Raw genomic sequence first — 24,005 nt, 5'->3', positions numbered from 1 at the left:
AGAGGAGTGGCTCAAGAAGAAGCACATTAAGGTCCTGGAGTGGCCTAGCCAGTCTCCAGACCTTAATCCCATAGAAAATCTGTGGAGGGAGCTGAAGGTTCAAGTTGCCAAACGTCAGCCTCAAAACCTTAATGACTTGGAGAGGATCTGCAAAGAGGAGTGGGACAAAATCCCCCCTGAGATGTGTGTAAACCTGGTGGCCAACTACAAGAAACGTCTGACCTCTGTAATTGCCAACAAGGGTTTTGCCACCAAGTACTAAGTCGAAGGGGTCAAATACTTATTTCACTCATTAACATGCAAATCAATTTATAACTTTTTTGAAATGCGTTTTTCTGGATTTTTGTTGTTATTCTGTCTCTCACTGTTAAAATACACCTACCATTAAAATTATAGACTGATAATTTCTTTGTCAGTGGGAAAACGTACAAAATCAGCAGGGGATCAAATACTTTTTCCCCCACTGTATCTTGTTGTGAATTCATTCTTTTTTTAGTTAAACACCTTCTAGTAAAGGCCTTCTAACTGTCTTAAAAGTTCATAATATTTAAACTTAAGATATTGTTCAATTTCTTAACAGTCCCTTATGCTGGCTTACAAATGTTACGATATACCACATTATTTTCTTACATTCTTAATCTTTAGAACTCATTAAATATACTCGAGCCCTCTAAGTAAAGTGCTTAGGGGGAAAGTTTTTTAAAATTTATTTTAGCTCTCTCTCGCTCTCCCTCTCTCTCTCTCACGAAACGCATAACGTGAAGTCTGAGTTTAAAATTAATGCTGGGGTGTTTGGTAGTGGGTCCGGAGCAGCCGAGGCCACTCTCTTCTAAGAGGGCGGGTTATTGTGACGTAGTGAAGAGACAGTATAAAAAGCGCATCACCCCCCGATCAATGTTTAAAGAGAATGTCTTACCCGAAAGCTATGGATGTCGACAGGCCCTACATTCCTCTCCAACCCCAGGATCTACCTTGGTTCTATTCACCTGATACAGGTGCCATTGGATACTCTGGTGAGTGGGGTGGTCACTCTGGAAGGTGGAGTTGGACAGGGGTTCAACTCATTAAAGCTGACTTGTCCATAAAGTCTTTGTATTAGTTTTGCCTTGCTGTACCCGGTATACTTGTATACCGTGATCTATATTCCGGACTCTGTAATAAATCACATTGAACCTGAATTGTCTTAGTTCCAGTTACTGCTACAAGAGGTTCCATTTTCCACAGTTTAAATTAATAGTGCGACTTTATTTACCTTGAAAAAATAAATTTTAACTAATTTTAACTAAATAAATAATGCTTAAATTCCAATGATGAGTGTACTTTGTGAAGGCTTTTTCCACCTCGCTATTGTCACTGGCCAGTGCCATCAGGTCATCAAGGACCACTAGATTAGTTTGACTTGGGGCGAACAACTCATCGTCACACAGTGAGTCGGGGACTCTCTGTACAAATTTCAGATTTTTTATTTTCGCCGCCAAAGCATCGTAGAGCGGCTGCCAGCAAGAGTAGCACCACACTATGTTGTCGAGATTTTGGGACATGGTCGCTTCCGCATTTTCTATGACGTTCTTTATGAGATAGCTCTTACCCGAGTTGGAGGGACCGGCTATAATACATGAAAAAGGATGTTGAAGTTGGTTATCAAAATCACTGCTAATATCCATACGGTAGAGTGTTATAGTCGGGCATCAACACTCTTTTATTGTACACCACCCTGAACCGTTTGTTTAATGATCTATTTTCCAACGTGTAACCCTTTTTATTCCGATAGATTCGGTTTCCGGAAGTAGTAATCTCACGAGGAGGCGCGTCTTTTTCGGTTACAAAACTTTGGACCAGGGTCATCAGATAATTAATGTTAATGATTTTGTTGTTACAATGGTTCAGAGTGATCCCCTTAACTTTCATACATGTCTTACCGGCAGCTGTTCTGTACGCGTAAGTCTTTGGTCCCCCTGAAACAAACTCCACTATGTGGTCCTGAGGATGTAGCTCGCTCATTAACTCCCCAAGGTAGTCCCCGAGGGGCGGGACCCAATCCCCCGGCCTGGTGACAAAGATCACAGAGTCAGTATCGTGATAGAGCGTGCGCTCCTGTAGTTGGTCCATTAAGTTGTACAGTTCAAGCCAGGCATAAGCTGTGGTAAAAATTGCAATAAACACATTAACATTACCCTGGCGGGTTGGGAAATCTTTCGGGGTCCGCCATTGCACCTGGGCCACTCGGTCATTTATTAATTGAAAGTGGGCTACATCGTGTTCTTTGGAAAACATGAATTCTATCAACTGTTCAGGGTTTTTAATCAAGGTGGTATTTAGACGGTTATTTCTCTCCCCAAACTTACCCCACAGACTGTTCAATATCAGTTTGGACATCTGTCTTTTAGCCGGGTTTACCATTAAGATACACGGATCCAGCCGAATCCCTTCCTTTTCATAATATTGCTCAACGTAACGCTCTTTGTCTGCGTCTGCTTCCCTTTCAGGTGGGTCATAATGTAATCGGCAAAAAGAGTATCAGGTTTTTCAGAAAAATGCCAAACCTCATACACATTACCGAATCTGTAGCCTTTTTCCACAGCCTTGTCAAGCTCAACGCTACACCAGACACCTGTCAGCGCCCTCTCTTCATCGCTGTGCGGACAAGAGGGCATCTGATTTTCAGTTTCCTCACATGTTATACACAGAGGGAACATCAATTTTCCCGAGCACCTGTAAGGCAACACGGGCAAGAATAGACCTCGGGGCGGGTATATGGTCAATTTGATCAAGCCAAAGTAATGACTGATGTCGAGAAAGTCGTGATAAATAATGTTTGGATGTCCCAAGGGATACATTTTAGTCTTGTTGACAAACGGGTACAAGATTGTGAAGTCATAGTAATCTACTCTCTCCCCCACCTTTACCTCATAATGTAAACAGATGGCGTTGGTCCGACCCCCAAATAATGCCTCCCGGGGTTCGAGACGTTCTGGAAAGTCAAAGGTTTCCATGAAGACACGCACCCCCTCATCCTGCTGCTTCAGGGCTCTCCACTCATGTTCCCAAATCACCACCATGTTCAAACCATAGGTGTTTTTTAACGTTTCAATTCGTTCCTGAAATTCATAGTGCATGTCACCACAGAGTTTTTGAGTTACAGGATTAAAGGTGTTTCGATCGAAACATTGTGGACACCCGTGGGAAATACAACCGGCAAACTCGTAAGCGGTACGCACCCCAGACACCTCGCTAAAACCATCTAAGTGGTAGGGACCCATTTTGACCTCCTCGCGGTTTAAAGCGTGACTGATCATGATGTCATCCCGGGCAGTCAGGTATTCCAACCACTGTATGGAGACAGTCGAAAAGTTTTTTTGTCTAGTCCGATAGTTGTCAGAAGTGGTGACAGCTATAGTATTTTTCTGCAAGAAATTGGCTCGATACATTTTCATACAGAGAGATGCTATAGTCACACATTTTAAAGGGTCGAGCCCGGAGGTCTTGATAACCTCAGCTCGAAAACGTACAAATGCTTCTTTAAGGATCACCACATCATTTTTGCAATAGGCAGCCATCTCCTCTCTGAAGTCAAAAACACCCCCCTTAACAGCATTGTACCAATTAAAGAAATCTACCCGTTCATGAGACATCATAGTGTCAACCGCATAATAATAGGCCAGCAGATAGGGTCCCCGATAATTTTGAGTGGCCTGAGTGTTGAAAAAATGACAGAACCATCCTTTCTTCTGAGACGCGAATCCCAGAGCTTTAGGCAAAGCGCTCAATTTCATGGGTAGGAAATTCAGCTAATCTATATACCTTTGGTTGAAAGTTTCATCGGTGAAACACATTGACCAATAATTTTAGGGGTCACCCCATTCTCCACCAGATACTTCACATCAAAAGGTAAGAATCATAAACCTTAGCATTGTGTGCAATAATTGAGTATTTCGTGTAATTGAGGTATTTCGGACTACGGTATTTTATAAAGAAAGCACTGACACAATCCTCACCGCTGGCCGACCACTCGCGATCCATCATGTCTATACAGTGTATATAATTAGCCACATGGACCCCTTTTTCCTGGTGACATTCAAAATCAAAAAAGACATACAGTTTATGCAGTGGCTCCTTTTTAACAGACTGAGAAAAACATTGGTGTTTGGCCTCTAGGGTTAGGTCTGCCTTACAGAGCGGACACCGCTGTTTCGAACATTTGTGGGTCTTGCCCTTATGAAACCGGTATTGGAAACAACATTTGGGGCAATATTTTGTTTGATCGCAGGCGCTCAGTTCAACACCCTCACTGTTAACCCTCGGCACCTTATGCTTAGAAAAACAGAACGCTGAGAGACAAATCCTTAAACAATCTTTACAGCGGATGGTGGGGGACAACCCCTTACGACACTGGGGGCTGAAATAAACATTGCAGTAACCGGCGCATCAGTGTTTAAGCTTATCGTTGAACGCAGCATAACAGAAGGGGCAAACTTACGAACAACCCAAAAAAGCCGTTAAACTCTTTATTCCAAAGTAATGACTATCATTAAGGAAGAGAAACAGCGTCTCTTCGTGGGGTTCAGAATGCGTCTGAAATTTCACAAACACGTCATCGCACACCGGTACCACACCAAAATTTCTCCTCAAACTTGAAGATGTCTGAAAAGGCAACCATCTGTTGGTCGCTCAATCCAACACTCTGATGAAACATTAAGGCCTGTTGCAGTGCTTGGCGTTCCGGGGTGTCGGGCTTGAGCAGTTTTATTAAACTGTACACAACAAAACAGATTTTGTTGTCCCCATCGGAGCTCACCACTAACTGTCTGATCTTATTCCGGATTATGTCATTCTTCAAACATTTTGACAACTGTCTTCTACGAGCCCCACCCTCAGGGTCATTTAGAACCAGTGTCAAACTTTCATCGGCTAAGATGGAAGCGTTACTCTGTAACAAGGCTTCAATTTTTGTCAAAAATTCCTCAACATCTAAGTTTGATCCCCTCAGCATTACAGACAGGTTGCTAAACAAATCATCACCCCTCAGTTCTAACAGGACAACATCTCGAGGTCTAACCCTTTCAGCCACTCGCTCAATCATGCTTTGCAAGACATTGTGTATGTTGACGAATATTTCAGCATAATTATCGCAATTGAAAAGTTCTCCAAAATCAAAACGCTGCATAATTTCAAAATTGTTATAGGCCGGTCTATCTATAATCACTGGTTCAACGAACCTCTTAGGATTGTCAACAGTTTGCCCAGAACCCTCACTACACGTGTTCTCATCGAGCCTGCCCTCTACCACTTTATCAGTATCACATCCCTCCACATCACCCCCACAACCCGCAAAGCCACCATTTTAACGAGTCTCATTTAAAGCCTGTAAAAGACATTCAAAGTTATCAAACCGGTTAATGTCAAGATCCTGCTCTACAGCGCCGGCTGCTTCAGCAGAACCCCGGTGTTCTAATGGACTCAATTAATTTGTAATGGACAGAATTTGTACAGGGTATCGCATTCAAAGCATCAACCATTTCAAGTAAATCAGGGTGTATTGGGGGCCGGGCTCTATAGGAGACATTGGCTGGGGTAGGTTATTTATATCATTAACAATTTGCAACAGGTCGGGATTCAGTGGCCAAATCAGGAGGGGACAGTGTGTTTAACTGTATCGGGGGTAAGGGTCTGTTATTTAAATAATTTACCATTTGCTATAGTTCCGGGTTTATTGGATTGCTGGCTGAGTTCTAGACATGAACGGTTCCATTCTCTCTGGATGGTCTTTTTGGGGACTGAGCTCGATCATAATAATTCGGTTCGTGAGCTCTTTTACCATGTCCAAACATTTTTGTTTATTCATATATTTATTTATTTATTTATTTTACACAACAGCACATCCCACACTTTCGAGTCGTTTTACCACTAATAAAACATTAATTTCGATCTATGGCGTTAAAGTTTTGACCCTCTATAGCCAGGCTTTGTGCATGTATAATCATTTTTTGATTTTCAAGGATATCCAATAACAACTCACGCACCACTTGTGGGATTATATCCGGGCGTTCATCTATTGATGTGGGTCTATAGGGTTGATGGTTCAGTAGATCTCCACCCATCGGCGGATACAGTCCGGGATTTGAAGGGGTCGATCGTGGAGTCGGGAGCGGTGACCCATAAGAACTTGGGGGTAATCTGGCGTAGGCAGGGGTACTGCTCCCGTATCTTGGATACAGGATCGAGGGCGGGTTGAGTGACGATGAAATTGGACTGGCGTTGGGTGGTGTAGCAGCTCCGACTTGGGGTGGTCCAAATGGGTGTTGAGGACTCTCCAGGTCCGGCCGTGGGGTCCCTCTCTGTGTTCGGTAACGGGCCGGACTGAACACTGCTGAATCCCGCCTGGCGTTGTGGGGTGAACCAGCCTCGGCTGGCGGTGATCCACGCTGTTGGGGTGGTGTCTCCGGGTGTCTCGGGGACTGCGGTGATCCACGCTGGTGGGGCGGTGTCTCCGGATGTATCGGTGGGGTTCCTCTCAGCGATCTAGGCGGTGTCAGGGTTTCCTCCCAGTTAGTCGGAGTAATTGCACCCAAAAGATCATCGACGGAATGACTGGTCCACGAGTCTTGGGATGTGCGAAAAAAAAGAATAAGTTTAAAAAATTACCGTTGGCACCTCGAGCAATGTAATTCACATAGAATACAACTATGAAAGACCCCGCTGTATAAAAGGGGACAATTAAGTACCGATAATGTGATGTAAGATAATTTAGTTCTTATGTAGTCTGTAGATCTCTCGTATAGGGACGGTAGCTTCTCTCTGTATCTCGACAACATTGATCCTTTCGGTAACTTCTGTGTAATTAATTCAAAACATTAACAAACATATATATATATATATATAACAGCTAACTTAAAGCACAAACACAGCAATGCACACGCGCACACACCCACACACACACAAGCTCCTATACAAACAATTAAAGCTTACCTTCGTTAATCACAGAGCAGTTCCAAATTATGGCCTCCGCGTTGGGTATTAAAGATTGTTGACTGTCTGTAAAATAAGGTTACAGTTCTTAAAACAGAGGTTATATCCTTATTTACAAAACATGTGTATAACACAGAACGTAACAATGAAAGGAATCTGAAGACTTACCGAAAAATTAGTTCAAGTCGAAGTCTGTGATGCTGTTTCCAGCCATTGTAGTTCTTCAGTAGCAGAGGTCTTTACTTCACTTCACTCAGGAGGTGCGGAAGATGCATCAAGACGGAGACCTAACCACATATTTATGCCTATGAATCTGCGGTGGGGGTCAATGTTCTGGGGCACCCCCCAGACTTTTAGTCGCCTTGTTAAACAACCCCACAACCAATCAGCTCTCTCGGCGGCATAATTCAAATGAGCGCCAAGATGGCGCCTCCCCTGGCTCGATGTCAAAAAAAAAAAAAAAAAAAGTTTTATGTCAGCGACTAAGTAAAAAAAACTTTAAAAATGTATTAAATAAAACAGCTAGCCCTATAGAAACTCGATCTAAGACTATTTCAACAGTTTATTCGATCTAGCAATTAACCCAAGATCAAAGAAAAGACCTATAATACTATATACAACAGACTTATAGCTAACAGTTGTATTTCTGTTCACTGTTTTAGGGGACCTGTTTTATCTTTTAAGTCTAAAGACAGAGCCTAGGATGTTTAGCATTTTAAAAGCATTATTTCAACAACAGCTTTATCTAAGCCCCGGGATGTTTAAAATGACTTCCTGGTCCAGCCCAGGTTATTGACGGGACACAGGCATGTTTGGTATCAAAACGTGTAGCAACTAATCAGAAAGCATTTAGATCAGACAAAAGAGTTATTTGGACTTTTGATACACGTTTGATAAATTATATCTGTTAGAAGGATTAGACTATTTTGATTTCAACAAGCGGGCAACCCCTGTCTCTAGGGGACTATTAGCATAAACCCCCCCCAACCCACTCACACCCCTACAGCCCCCTACCAATCAACTTTCGCTCTTTCTCTCAGTGGCAAATTTCAAAGAAACTGTAAGCTGACGCCTCCCTGGCTCGATGCCCCGGTATCGGCCATTAGTAAAAAACCTTTTGGTCAAAAAAAAAAAAAAAAAGGTTTTATGGCAGCGACTAAGTAAAAAACTTCTAAAATTAATTAAATAAAACAGCTAGCCCTATAGAAACTCGATCTAAGACTATTTCAACAGTTTATTCGAGCTAGCAATTACCCCAAGCTCAAAGAAAAGACCAATAATACTATATACAACAGACTTCTAGCTAACCGTTGTATTTCTGTTCACTGTTTTAGGGAACCTGTTTTATCTTTTAAGTCTAAAGACAGAGCCTAGGATGTTTAGCATTTTAAAAGCATTATTTCAACAACAGCTTTCTAAGCCTTGGGATGTTTAAAATGACTTCCTGGTCCAGCCCAGGTTATTGACAGGACACAGGCGTGTTTGGTATCAAAACGTGTAGCAACTAATCAGAAAGCGTTTAGATCAGACAAAAGAGTTATTTGGACTTTTGATACACGTTTGATAGATTATATCGGTTAGAAGGATTAGACTATTTTGATTTCAACAAGCGGGCAGACCCTGTCTCTAGGGGACTATTAGCATAAAACCCAACCCACTTACAAACCTACAACCCCTTGTTGTGAACAACGTCACGATAACCCGCCCTCTTAGAAGAGAGTGGCCTCGGCGGCTCCGGACCCACTACCAAACCCCCCAGCATTTATTTTAAACTCAGACTTCACGTTATGCGTTTCGTGTGAGAGAGAGAGAGAGCGAGAGAGAGCTAAAATAAATTTTAAAAAACTTTCCCCCTAAGCACTTTACTTAATGAGTTAAGAGATTAAGAATGTAAGAAAATAATGTGGTATATCGTAACATTTGTAAGCCAGGATAAGGGACTGTTAAGAAATTGAACAATATCTTAAGTTTAAATATTATGAACTTTTAAGACAGTTAGAAGGCCTTTACTAGAAGGCGTTTAACTAAAAACAGAATGAATTCACAACAAGATAAATAAAGAGAGAAAGAGAGAGAGAGATAGATAGATAGATAGATAGATAGATAGATAGATAGATAGATAGATAGATAGATAGATAGATAGATAACTATTACTGAAACAATGGAGCTATTCTAACTTAATGGGGGGGGGGGGGTCACAAACCCCCAGGACCTGAAACATTCACACTCTCTGGCAAGAACAAAAGCCTGCAGAACTAAGCAGTGTGGGTGGAGGGAGGGGGGCTGGGGGCGAGAGAAGGACAGTAGGATAAGGGAGGTCATCGGGGTCATCGTGGGGGGTAGGGCGCTATGGGTGTACACTTCCGTCCGGATATGACGTAGGTATAATAAACAAGTGACGTAACATGCCATAAAATATCTGGAAACGCCTATGGTACCCCCCATTCTACTCATACTGATGGAATATTCCACAGCCAGAATTAATAAAGCTCGTATGTCAACTATACAGGCTTGGAGTACGTCTGCTGCTGATCTGGCCATGTTGATGATAAAATGACCGGGACCTCTTTCCCACTGTTTGTAATCCTTTTTATTTTATTGCAGTATATAACTTTATGCTTAGGCAACATTACTATTGTAATGTTTATATCTACTATTGTTTTTGCTTTTAATTTTATTATTAATATCCTTTTCAGATGCAAGCATTGGCAATGCTGTAAATACTTTATCTCAGTATTGTGTTTTGTTTTTGTTATGAAAAATAAAAAACAATTGATCACAAAAAAACAGCATGGCTAATGTAAATAGAATTTAAATAGCACAGCAGCACACAACTGTAGCGAATCAGTGGGTGGATGGTACTATTTGTACTACCAGCCAGCCGAAAAACGCAATTTCTGGTTTTTATTCACAAACACAGAAGCTCTCACCTGTCTTCACGAACCAAGGCGAAGGGCAAGAAGAGGAAGTCTTTGTTCAGACGTCACCTTTTATACAAACAGGAAGCAGAAGAGTCCTGTTTGAGTGACGGGCACAAGGGCCAATGGCAGCTTTGATAGACAAAAGTCTTTGATGCGTTCCAGTGATGCGCACTGAAAACCCCTCCCCCTTGGGCAGTGCTTCTAACTCGAAAGATAACACTATTTAACATAGAAATCCTCCAGAGGATCAGATGGAGAAAAACAACTTAAAGAAGAATCAATAGAGTCAGTGAAATCAGTGAGATCAATTGATTTCCATTTGCGATAATTTACAGTACGAGAAGAGGAAATATTAGTGTGTGGGAATTCAATATTCAATTCAATTACCCTAAATCTAAATGTTGTGGAGAACAGAGGACTGGTGGTGCACCCTGACCGTCCTTGGTTGGGAGCCAGCCCAGATGGGATCCTTGATGCAACACAGCTCCTTGAGATCAAGTGCCCCTTCAAGAGTTCCACGTCTCTGACACAATTTCTGAGTTGGCCAAATGGTGACATCAAAAGCTTGGATGATGGACGGTACCTAATTTGTCCCAATGGAAAAGATGGATACTACCTTCAGGTGGGTATAAATGTTGTCAAGAAAATAGATTATTAGCTGTATTATTACACGTATTGAACATTGTATTGTAAACTCATACTATTCAGAATTTTGTGTCAATGTGCTTTCTTATTCCTTCTTTCAGACACAAGTGACCATGATGTGCCTGGGCCTACAGAGCTGCAAGCTGGTTGTCTGGACACGAAGCAAGCATATAGAAGTGGACATTCCATTTGATAAGGACTACACAGATGCAACAGCTGCAGAAGTTCTACTTTTTACACATGTTACCTAGGTTGGCTGGTGATTTTGCTGAAAAGAAGATACATCTCTGCCCAAAGTACCTGGAGCTCTTTAAGTAAATGGGGGTGAGCAGCAGATTGAATATGTTTGGCATACACAACAATTCAATTAGTCTGAGCATGCACTTACTCCATGAAGTATTGTTTTAATATATATATATATATATATATATATATATATATATATGATTTTGAAGACTTGAATGAAGTCCCCACGTAGTCTCCTCTGTTCCAGGGTGAAAAGGTTCAGTTCTCTCAGTCTCTCCGAGTAGGACATTCCCTTCAAACCTGGAATAAGTTTGGTTGCTCTCCTCTGAACTGCCTTTAGAGCAGCGATATCTTTATTGAAATTTGGAGCCCAGAACTGTACACAGTATTCCAGATGAGGTCTAATTAGTGCATTGTACAGTTAGTACTACAGAAGCAGAAATAGAAATGGTTGAGATGGTAAATTACTGCTTTCTAACTCAATTTTTCTTAAAAATGAGTGCAGCATATATTCAGAACCCAAAACTAGGATTACAATTTGCCAATGCCAAAGCAAGGCTGATCCTAATTCAGAGAAACCATAACAGAAGAGAAACTAGACACCATTCAGGTCATTTTGAGTATGGGCACAAAGTTAACAGGCTACCCAAAGATCGCTCCCTTGCCAAATATACACCCAGCCCACCCCTGGCAGCGCTCTGCCAGTGAACCACCATGGTTTGGCTTACTTGGCCTCAATTGACAAACTCCACAGCCTGGGTTCCAGTGATCTTTGGTTGGAGGATTTTGTTTAATCTGCCAAATCACCAACAACTAATGCAGTTTCCCTGCCATCTTCAAGACATTGTAAATTATTGGTTGTAATATAGGGTGTAATTGTATGGAAACAATTGTTTTATACTGACCACATTCCAATACAAATATATGTAAACACCTAAAACATACATAAGTGTATGTATGTGTGTATGTATATAAATATAAATTCATACTCAAGCCTGGTTTTACAAATCATTTTGTGACCTCTCTTTCTAAGCATTATTAGAAATACCCCCCCCCCCCCCACACACACACACACACACACACACACACATTAAGCTATGTACAATTGTCATGTTGGGGGGTTGCTGGGAGCGGTGAACCCAATTGCAGAGCAAGGAACAGGCAGATGATAGGGGCCAGCAAACAGGAATAACAGGGAGATCTAAAAGGCGAGGTCAGATAAACAGGCAAGGGTCAACGATGGAGCAAACAGGGCTGAACAGGAGATCCAGGAATCATATGTCAAAAGGGAAAGCTAAGGTTGGAAATACTATTAGACTAACACAGGCTTGGGATTGCCACTATAAACAGTAGGCAAAACTTCACACCAAACTGAAGGAACAAAGGGGTATAAATAGAGAGATAGTTAACAGGAGAAATGAGGAGCAGGTGAGAAAGCTAGCCAGGAGACCAGGAGTGATAATTCAATAAAGAGGTGAAGAGAAATAAAGAACAGGGAAAGCAGAAGTTGGAGCCAAGGTGACCTCTGGTGGTGATCAAGAGGGTTGAGAGGTAGATGTGACAACAATCATGTCTGCACATATTATTGCAAAAGACAAGCCATACACAGAGACAAACCTCTTTAGAACTGAGGATATTAAACCTGATAGATTCTCTGCCAAGTAGTTTGATTCTTTGGAGTCCTGGAATTTTTCTTCGAAAAGGCTGTATTGTGGGACGGTCGCTATCTATCACTTGTGAAGGACTACATCACTGGGCAAATTTGTCTTCTGCATGCCAAAACAAAGTAACGGCCCCTGCTGACACAAAAAAATTTTCATTACACGCTAACAATAGAGGCCAGAGGCTTGGATTTATGTTATGTGATGTGGTTCATGCAGAGAGAGTTTGAGTCAAAGCAGCTGTGCACCTTCTCTGCTGCATTTTATTGCAGCCCCCTGCAATAAAACCTCTTGTTGTGATGTTAGGCCTACTTAAAAAACAAAAACAAAAAATGGTCTCTTCTCATTCCCGCACTGTACATCACCCTGTTCCAGAGTCTTGATTTATCCCTTTTATATTGCCGTTCAACTTTTTCTACCTCCTTCATGTGTAGTGACAGAAGTATTAACTGTGTGATAGAATTGACACAGCCCTGTCTGTTGCTAAATTTAAAGCCCGCTATTTAAATGGGTTCATTGTCACAGCAGTGTTGTTCTGCCTTTTTTGTGTCCGACAGTACAGTTGAGAACCAATGTTTTTTTTATTCTTCTCCCATACCACTAAATAAAGCTCATCCTACAGAGTGATCCTGCACACTGTATGCAACACTTTGCTGAATAAAAATAGCAAAATGTTCATACCTTTCATATATAAAAGGTATGAACATTTTGCAAATATATACTTTATATATGACATTGCATCTAATTCTGAGATATTGAGGTGGACTGGAAATTGCCTTAGATGGCCAGAAACCATAAAATGTGTTGCATTTGTCTGACTCCAATAAGAGACAATTTCAGAGTCCCTCTCAAGGTTTACCCAGGGTGATGAATTTTCTCATCTTATTGAACTGGCAGATTTCCTTGTATACCCTGACTTTAAAACTGGATGCCTTCAGGGCTACCTCATTCTGTGATATCTGTGAAAACACAGAAGTGTCCCCATTACTTTGTTGAAGAGCACATCTCCTTGTTATTATTATTATTATTATTTATTTATTTGCAGATGCCCTTATCCAGGGCGACTTACAAAATATAAGCGCAATACAGAGTGCAAAAATAAAGTGCCGTTCAAAGCATACAATATTACAAATTCCAATTTACATATTACAGTGCAATTCAAACCATAATTATGAATTCCAATTTCCAATTATATTCCATACAATATATGAGGTCTTACATCCTGGATTGTAAAAGCCGAACGCAGACAAAATGTTAGGTCACAGTCAAGGGCCAAGGGAAAGGGGGCATAGGGGAAATCAAAATAACAATATAAGTACTAGTAATGCAAGGCAAATAGTATAATAAAATGTTGTAGAGTGCAATCTTACAGGAGAATGAATGACTAAATTACAAGTAGAGTCTGAAAAGATGTGTCTTGAGTAATCGCCAGAAGGAAGTCAGGGACTCTGCTGTTTTGACATCAGTGGGAAGGTCGTTCCACCATTTAGGGGACAGGGATGAAAAGGAGTGGTCTCTGGAAGAAGGGGAGTGTTGCTGTGCTCCCTCTAGGCTTCAAACAAGAAAGGCCTGACCATTTCCACAATGGGTTTTGGACACAAAAATGTCTCACGGTCCACTGGAATGGCTAATCCATCCATCACCAACCACTTGTGAGGGGGTGGAAGGTGAGAGGCTTGTAGGCTGACCTTTGCAGCTTCTTTGAAGGCGTTCACCTGTGCCTGCCAGCACTCAATCACTAAGTCTGGCAGCACTCTCACAGATTTCCTTTCACTACAGGACTGCAGACTCAGTATGTCAACACCCTCATCCTAATTTCAAGGGACTTTTATCATGCCCACTTAACCATACGCTGACTAACATCACTCAGTATGTGAAGTGTAAAATAAGGGATAATAGAACTTTAGATCTGCTGTATGCTAATGTCAAAAATGCATACAGCTCTACTGTCCTTTCTCCACTGGGTAGCTCAGATCACAATCTGGTTCACCTGGTGGCCTGTTATCAGCCTGTTGTCCTCCAGCAGGAGGATAAACTCCAGCATACCAGCACTAAAGAGGTGTGGAGTGGAATGAACGGGCTTTAAGCCAAAATTAATCAAGGTGGAGGGGAACCAAGTGAGAGCTGATGAGCTGAACCTGTTTTTTAACAGGTTTAGCTCAGGCACTCCCGGTCAATCACCTGTCGCCCAAACCCATCTCAGCCCAAAACCACCTCCTATAGGCCTCCCTGTCCTCTCCTGCACCCTCTGACAACACTGCAGGCCTTGCCCTGCTACCTCCTTTTAAACCAAGCCTGTCTATTAGCACTACTCAGGTGAGGAGGCAGTTGAAGAAACTCAAACCAAGCAAGGCTGCTGGTCCTGACGGGGTCAGTCCCAGGGTGCTCAATGAATGTGCTGACCAGTTGGCAATGGTCTTTCAGCATCTCTTCAGTCTCTCATTGGGACTGAGGAGGGCTGGTACTCTCTGGAAAACTTCCTGCATTGTTCCAGTGCCCAAGAACAGCTGTCCAAGCACTCTCGATGATTATAAACCAGTGGCACTGACATTGCACATCATGAAGACCTTTGAGAGGCTAATTCTGCAGTACCTAGGGCCCCAGGTGAATGAATACCTGGACCCCCTGCAATTTGCCTACCAGGCTCACATTGGTGTGGATGACGCCATTATCTATCTGCTTCACAGGGCATACTCACATCTAGAGAGGCCATTGAGTGCTGTGAGGATCATGTTTTTATTTATTTCTCCAGTGCCTTTAACACCACCCAATATCTACTGCTTGCAAATAAGCTCTCAGTGATGCAGGTAGACCACATAATGGTGGCCTGGATTACAGACTTATTGGCAGATAACCGTTTGTTCGTTTACAGGGCAGCCAGTCGGGGGTGGTTTTGAGCAACATTGGGCCCCCCCAGGGAACTGTTTTGTCTCCTTTTCTGTTCATGCTCTACACCTCAGACTTCTGGTACAACTCTGGTATGACATTGGTTCTAGCAGGCAGTTAACACCCCCCCGCCATATATCCCTTCACACATTCTCCATTTTATTTTTTTATATTTTATATTGTATTTTATATGAATAATCCCTATTTATTATAATTGCAAATGTTGTACATATATACATTGTATGTTTATTGTATACTTATTTATATTTTTTTAGGATAATTTATTGCTGTTTATAATTGCATTAGGTCTCTAATATGAGCATTTATTAAATGTACATGTGGACTGTAACATCTGAATTTCCCTTTGGGGATTAATAAAGTTTATTAATAATAGCAGATATGTGTAAACAATACTTTATATATATATATATATATATATATATATATATATATATATATATATATATATGGAAGCAGAGGAGTGCAAAAGCAAAACAAACTCATTAACAGGACGTTGCAGCAACCAGAGAAGAGAAAGGGGTGGTAACATTTGACACACGTCAGCAGCGTTCAGAAAAAGGCGTTGCTGCAACCAGGAGAGAGAAAGGGGGCGGTAACTTTGAAAAAATGTCAGCAACCTGTGGAGAGAAAGGGGTGGTAACATTTGAAAAATCTCAATGGCATTATAAAAAACACTGACACATCCCAGAGAAAACAGCAGCAACATTTAGAAAATGCGTGGCGGAAATAGGGTCCTGTGGCGGAAACAGCCATATGTCACCCATATGTACAGTTAGGTCCATAAATATTTGGACAGTGACATAATTGTCATCATTTTGGCTTTGTATGCCACCACAATGGATTTGAAAGGAAAGAAGTGTAGACTTTCATCTTTAATTTGAGGGTAGTTACATCCAAACTGGGTGAACGGTGTAGGAATTACACCCATTTTTATAGTTGTTCCCCCCATTTTTAGGGGCTCAAAAGTATTTGGACAAACTAACATAATTATTAATTAAATTGTGAATTTCAATACTTGGTTTTTATACTAAACATCACAGCTTTCAGCACTGGTAAGACACACAACTATTATGCTTAAAAAAATGCCATCTCTCTCTGCACATTAGGGCTGGGCAATAGGGCCAAAATACAATATTGCGGTATTTTTCACATTCTTGATGGTATGATGGTATTTTTAATGGCCATTTTATACTTTAAACTACTACAGTCCCATTGTTAGCGGAGGTGAATGTCAACTTTCATTATACAATGAAGCTGTGAACAGCACTGTCAAAACCATAGATATAGAATTCTAGATCGACACTTGTCAATGCTTTATTAAATAATTACATCAATTATTTAAAAAAATTGAATGTAAATCTATGATGCACAATAAATAAATTGTTACTTAAATGATTGGAAATTCTATTTTTTAAAATAACTAAAATGTTAAAATAATAAATCATCCAATTACATTGATTTCTGCAGGGTTTGTGAAGAAAGGTGGTCGCGTTCTTGTAGCCCAGATTTGAGCAGTTCTGCACAGATCTGCAGGATCTAACCTATCCCATTGGTGGAGCTGTGCAGATCTGTGGAAATTTGCATTACACGAACACTATCGGCGTTTTTTGATCAGATGCGTCTCATGTCAGACAGCGCAGTCTCAAGCAGCCAGCACAGCAAGTTGTGGGATACGCGAACACGATCCAGTTTATTGGTAGCTGAATACCATGACTCAATGACACAGTAACTAGTCTAGTAAATTATTCAAAACTTTAAAAAAACGATATGAAGGTATAGTAAAAGTCCAAACCGGTCCGTAAATGAATACGTATATAATTTTTTACGGTATACCGCCCAGCCCTACTCCACATCAGCAGCACCAGTACAACCCACGCCTCACCTGCCCCTCCCGCATTTGCTCATGTTTTTAGGTAGCTTGCGCTACAGCAGTTACTCCGCTCACAGCCGGCATATTGTGCGCAGCGTAACTGTCTGAAGTTTTTTTTTTTTTTTTGTAAAAAAATATTATTTATGTCATATGTTATGGGCCCCTTGATATTCTGGGGCCCTAGGTGACCACCTAGTCCGCCGGTACCTCGGGCTGGTCCTGTGCCTACCTCTTGGAGGGTATTCTGGATCTGGCCAACTGTTGTGAAGGGTTTTGAAGGGAAAGAATTCTTCTGTCATCCAACACAGTTGTTTTCCATAGTCATCCAGGCCTTTTGGTGTTCTTGAGCTCACCAGTGCATTCTTTCTTGAATGTACCAAATAGTTGATTTGGCCAGACCTAATGTTTTGCTATCTCTCTGATTGGTTTGTATTGATTTCTAAGGCAAAACTGAAGGCAACACACCCCAAGAACAAGCAGGAACTAAAGACAGCTGCAGTACAGGCCTGGCAGAGCATCACCAGGGAAGAAACCCAACATCTGGTGATGCCTATGGGTTCTAGACTTCAGGCAGTATTTGCAACCAAGTATTGATACTCACAATTTAATTCATGATTATGTTAGTTTGTCCAAATACTTTTGAGCCCCTAAAATTGGGGGACCACCTATAAAAATGTAATTCCTACAACGTTCACCCAATTTGGATGTAACTACCCTCAAATTAAAGATGAAAGTCTACACTTCAAACACATCTTGATTGTTTCCTTTCAAATCAATTGTGGTGGTGTACAGATCCAAAATGATGACAATTGTATCACTGTCCAAATATTTATGGACCTAACTGTATATGTGTGTGTGTGTGTGTGTGTGTCTCATAAGGTTGCACCTTGAGTGCTCGTGAAGGTTAGGAGAAAAACATTGTGACAGAGATTTTTTTTGCTGGTCTATAACTCTTCACACTTTGGATACTTTGGAAGTGTATTGGAAAGGTCTAGAATGAGGCAGGGGAAGACAATAAGAAAAAACAAGTGGTTCATTTTAGTAGTCTACGAGTAAAAATAATTAAAATAAAGTGTTATGAATTAATGTTGTTTCTGATAATTACATAAATTGGCAAAAATAACTATAGAGAGGTCAACTTTTTTTTTCTCTGTGCTTAATTACTGTATAAGGATTAGTTTGTTTTTGTTAATGATATGATTAAGATGTTGATAAAAGTGCTAATGATAATGATAATAAAAGCCCACTGAAGTTTCTGCTTAGAAATTACACTGGAGTATCTGATTAAAACTAAGAAAAGCACAAACTTGGCCCTAAAACTCACAAATGCACACAAATAGGTGCATTTACACTGCCATTTCAGATCGGGATTGGTACATTTAATCAGTATCAGTGGTGTCACGTCTACACTGCCATTTGATCAGGATCAACTTTCCGCCACCACATGGGTCTTCACATGCGCAATAGCATGTAAGTCCAAATCTAATGCATATATTATTATTAGGTTTCCATGCACGAAGTGCTGGAAACCTATTGTTTCTGTTAGGATTTTTATTATTAGGCTTCCATGCACTGAAACTTTGCATGTATTACATAGACACTGCTATCCATCATGTCTGCAAGAGGCAAGTGACTGTGTGCAACAACATGGCAGCCACAAGAAAATCACTGTACATGAATGCAAAATACACGTATTTATAAAAGCATGAAATTGACCCCAGAAAAACCTATCAGCGAAATTCAAAAACTCACCAAATTGTGTTAAAATATGTCACTTATGACAGCAAATATATTCAGAACTATAGCCTAATGGACTTAAATTGTCAGTGATTAAACTAGTAGAAAGATCTGTCAAAGTTGATGAAGCCAAGTTGATAGGACACAAAACCTGGCTGCTGTACACCAACCAAAATGAAAGCTTCACATGTCAGCCACATCATGACATTCCTGATGTAGACCTCTACCTCATTTGACCAAACTTGGGAATTGCATTCTGCACTCCCGTTCTTTTTCTGATTTGCTTTTCTTTACAACATTTTGGTCACCACTTTCAGTAGACTGTTGTGCAGCTCTTTTACATTTCCTTTCTATAGTTTCATCTTTTGATTTACATTGATACGCATTATCATGTACCTCATTTGCTTCAAGCATCTGCCTTTTCTGTGTAGATTCACAATTATGCCAATATTTAGCTTCAGACATATTTGTTCTTTTCCGTTTTAATGCTGTCATATCTGTGGGCTTACCACACCCTGCATATCTCTGACCTTTATACATTGTACAACTTCTTAATGACACTGACCACAGTTGTTTAAGTAAACACAACTGAGAACATAACTGATCACACTGCTGTAATGTCAGAGGAGAAAATGACAACCTACGAGGCTCAGTTTGCCCAACAATAAGTACGTCATCATTTGATTCAGAAGTGAATGCCACGTTGGAGATTGTTTCGGAGATCGCTTCCATTACATTAATACCTGTGACCTCAAATTGACCATGTTCACTTGTGTTTAGAGATAATGCCAATCTCCAGCTCATGTACGTCACTAACAGTTTGCAAGTAAAGTACTATGCTTGTACCATTTGGCACTGCCATACCTTTAGCATTTCGTGAATGGGCGTCAAATACTGCAAACTTGTCATCAGCCTTGATAACTGCAAATGTAGATGCTGAAAATGTCACAAAACATGCATCAAACTGTGACTGTTTTCTCTAAAGCATTTTTAAATGGTACCAGGAAGTGAATATCATGATCTACATTAGTTGTGCCCATTAATCCAGTCAAGGATTCACCAGGGGTTATGGAGAACACTTTGTCAAACACATCAAGAACATTCGGCAGATCAGACAGTAAAGATAGTGATCATGTACTGTAACTGACTTTTGTATAAACCCATACAATTCATTGCCTATGTGGAGAATGTTATCAAGATCTTGTGCTGCCCATGAAAACACATTTTTCATTTGACTGAATAGTACTGCAGCTAGGCTGTTCACTACACATTGCCTTCCACGGTTTTCCAAAAACTGAGAGTGTCCTTGATGAAACCATCCTCGTATAGAACTCGCATTTGGTGGCGGTGTACACTTTTTTTTGCAGTTTATCAATGTCATGTATTGCATTACCTGTCAGTTCAACTGTCTTTGATCCATTTCCCAATACAGACCTATTCAGATGATCTCCAGTTTCACATTAATTCAATTGCAATGATTTCAACTCACAAGCATTTATTTCAAATATGTGCCTTTCGGCGAATTTATTTGCATAGTTTATTTGTTCATATTTATCAGCATTATCAACAGCCATAGGCAAATTGTCCTTGCAGGGTGGAACGTTGGCCTCAGTGGGCGGCACGTTGGCCTGAGGGGGCGGCATGTTGACCTGAGGGGGCGGCACGTTGGCCTGAGGGGGCGGCACGTTGGCCTGAGGGGGCGGCACGTTGGCCTCGTTCGACAGGACTGTAGGGGCATCATAAAAATGTCCCTTCTTTACCACAGATTTTCTCCAATTTTTCTTCCTTGGCATCTGAAACACAAAAAAACAAGACAAAGTTATGAACATTATTATTCTCACCCATCACTGTTACATAACCTCGTCTCATTATTAGTAACCTACCATATAATTCCTTTTCAACTATAAAAGCACCTACCAACAGTGCTCATTAGGCTCTATCGTTGGTATAATGTCCACAATATCCCAAGTTGCAAATACAACCTGTATTCTGTTTTACAAATAATTTAATATTTATATAGATACAAATGTAATTCACTTGTCCAATAATACTGCAAATGTGCTACAGTTCAGCCATAGCACTTACATTTATATTTGATCCCTCCCCTTCTTAAATAACTCATGCCTGCATGGATGTTTAATGTACACCTATAATGAAGATGTCATTTGATAAGTTACAAACCCAGCAATATGAGGTTGACAGATTTTGCATTTGATGCTTGCAATTTTGAAATAATAATGTTAATTTTAACATGAGTGCTACTAGGCTAAACCAAGAACTAGGGATGCACGATATTGGATTTTTTGCATATTCCATATGCCGATATTTTCAAACTCATTTTGGCTGATTGACGATACCGATATATACACATCTTTTTTTTTTTTTGCTTTGTCAAATAACTGAAGTAGAGGCTGCTGACAGATTTTCGCCGGAGGCTTTTTTTCTTGCCTACGTTTCAGAAACTCTTTGTGGTGTTCAGGATGATGGCTCTTAAGATGCATGATTAAATTGGTAGTGTTAAAGTAGTGTAATTTTAACCCTCCTTGCATCACTGGTGCTTTACAAGCATTGCAAATAGCAATTTTGTTATCTGTTTCAGATACTTTGAAACACTTCCACACAGCTGACATGCTGAAGCTTGTTGCTGGCACTCATAATAAACATTTAGCGTCATAGTGTGCGTATAGTTAACGCGTCACCTTATCGGCCGATCTGCCGATTAATTAACTTTTTAAAGTTTTTATCGGCAGATACCGATGTCGTGCCGATATCATTGTGCATGCCTAACAAGAACCTTAAGTGTGCCATTGATATGATAGGTGTCTGTAACTGTCTACTTTCAATAGTTATGCACAACTTATAATTGGTGTCTGTAACATTTAACCACTGAAATACAAAATGTGCTACATGGTTAGATAAGTATTTTTTTCAAACACCAACTGCTCTTTTCACTTTATTTTGGCATGTGCTGCAACAAATATCATTCAATTTTAGAAGGTGCAATGTCCATAGACTAATTAACAGTTGTGTGTATATACACTCACCTAAAGGATTATTAGGAACACCATACTAATACTGTGTTTGACCCCCTTTCGCCTTCAGAACTGCCTTAATTCTACGTGGCATTGATTCAACAAGGTGCTGAAAGCATTCTTTAGAAATGTTGGCCCATATTGATAGGATAGCATCTTGCAGTTGATGGAGATTTGTGGGATGCACATCCAGGGCACGAAGCTCCCGTTCCACCACATCCCAAAGATGCTCTATTGGGTTGAGATCTGGTGACTGTGGGGGCCAGTTTAGTGCATTATCCTGCTGGAAGTAGCCATCAGAGGATGGGTACATGGTGGTCATAAAGGGATGGACATGGTCAGAAACAATGCTCAGGTAGGCCGTGGCATTTAAACGATGCCCAATTGGCACTAAGGGGCCTAAAGTGTGCCAAGAAAACATCCCCCACACCATTACACCACCACCACCAGCCTGCACAGTGGTAACAAGGCATGATGGATCCATGTTCTCATTCTGTTTACGCCAAATTCTGACTCTACCATCTGAATGTCTCAACAGAAATCGAGACTCATCAGACCAGGCAACATTTTTCCAGTCTTCAACTGTCCAATTTTGGTGAGCTTGTGCAAATTGTAGCCTCTTTTTCCTATTTGTAGTGGAGATGAGTGGTACCCGGTGGGGTCTTCTGCTGTTGTAGCCCATCTGCCTCAAGGTTGTACGTGTTGTGGCTTCACAAATGCTTCGCTGCATACCTCGGTTGTAACGAGTGGTTATTTCAGTCAAAGTTGCTCTTCTATCAGCTTGAATCAGTCGGCCCATTCTCCTCTGACCTCTAGCATCAACAAGGCATTTTCGCCCACAGGACTGCCGCATACTGGATGTTTTTCCCTTTTCACACCATTCTTTGTAAACCCTAGAAATGGTTGAGCGTGAAAATCCCAGTAACTGAGCAGATTGTGAAATACTCAGACCGGCCCGTCTGGCACCAACAACCATGCCACGCTCAAAATTGCTTAAATCACCTTTCTTTCCCATTCAGACATTCAGTTTGGAGTTCAGGAGATTGTCTTGACCAGGACCACACCCCTAAATGCATTGAAGCAACTGACATGTGATTGGTTGGTTAGATAATTGCATTAATGAGAAATTGAACAGGTGTTCCTAATAATCCTTTAGGTGAGTGTATGGTAAGGCACATAACGGAGCTTTTTTTATTCCATTGTATTTTATTCCTGAACTGCCACTCCCGCAAGGTTAGACAGTTATATTTAATAAAGTTAAATCGGATTTCATAAAGATGTCTCTTTATGATTTTCTTTAATACAATAATTGCTGTTTTGTCACTTTATACCTTTAAAATTGTGCAAGTGGAGGATCCAGCATTATTAATTTCAAGTTCAGTAATGAAGCTTATACTGTTTAATGCTATTATTATACCTGGCAATACTGTACGTTTAGCCATCAACATTTAAATTAAGCAGTTTTAATTTTCCAGCAGCGAAACGACACAACTATGTATTATATATTTATTTCACAAGAAAGTAGATATCTAATAGTAGGCCTATATTATGTATTATTATTATTATTATTATTATTATTATTATTATTATTATTATTTACATAATGTATTGAGAACAATATACCTATCTCTTTCCTTACCAATTCTTTTACTTAAGAAATTGAATAACATTCCTGAAGCAACCCTTAATTGTTTTGCGGTTTGCTTTTAGTAGAGAGCAACATAATAACATAAAACATATACAAACATAATAATAAAATTCATATTTTGAGTTTATTGTTATAAAGATGGTTACCTAACTTAATTTTATACAGTACACATTCTTACCAAAATTGCGTCTGCTCCATACAAAGGCTTTTTCGTATAAACACATGCTTTGTTTTTCATCATGTGACAATGGAGGTCATGGGTGAAGGGGCGGCACCGCAGAAGCGTCTGAGCAGGGTTGCCAGACTGGGACAATACTCCAATAAGCTTGCCTTTGAAAAGTGATGATGGACCACTCACCAATAATATTGGTT

The sequence above is a fragment of the Amia ocellicauda genome, chromosome 4 (genome assembly GCF_036373705.1).
Source record: "Amia ocellicauda isolate fAmiCal2 chromosome 4, fAmiCal2.hap1, whole genome shotgun sequence".
Taxonomy (NCBI): Eukaryota; Metazoa; Chordata; class Actinopteri; order Amiiformes; family Amiidae; genus Amia; species Amia ocellicauda.
Note: the sequence above shows the minus strand (reverse complement) of the source record.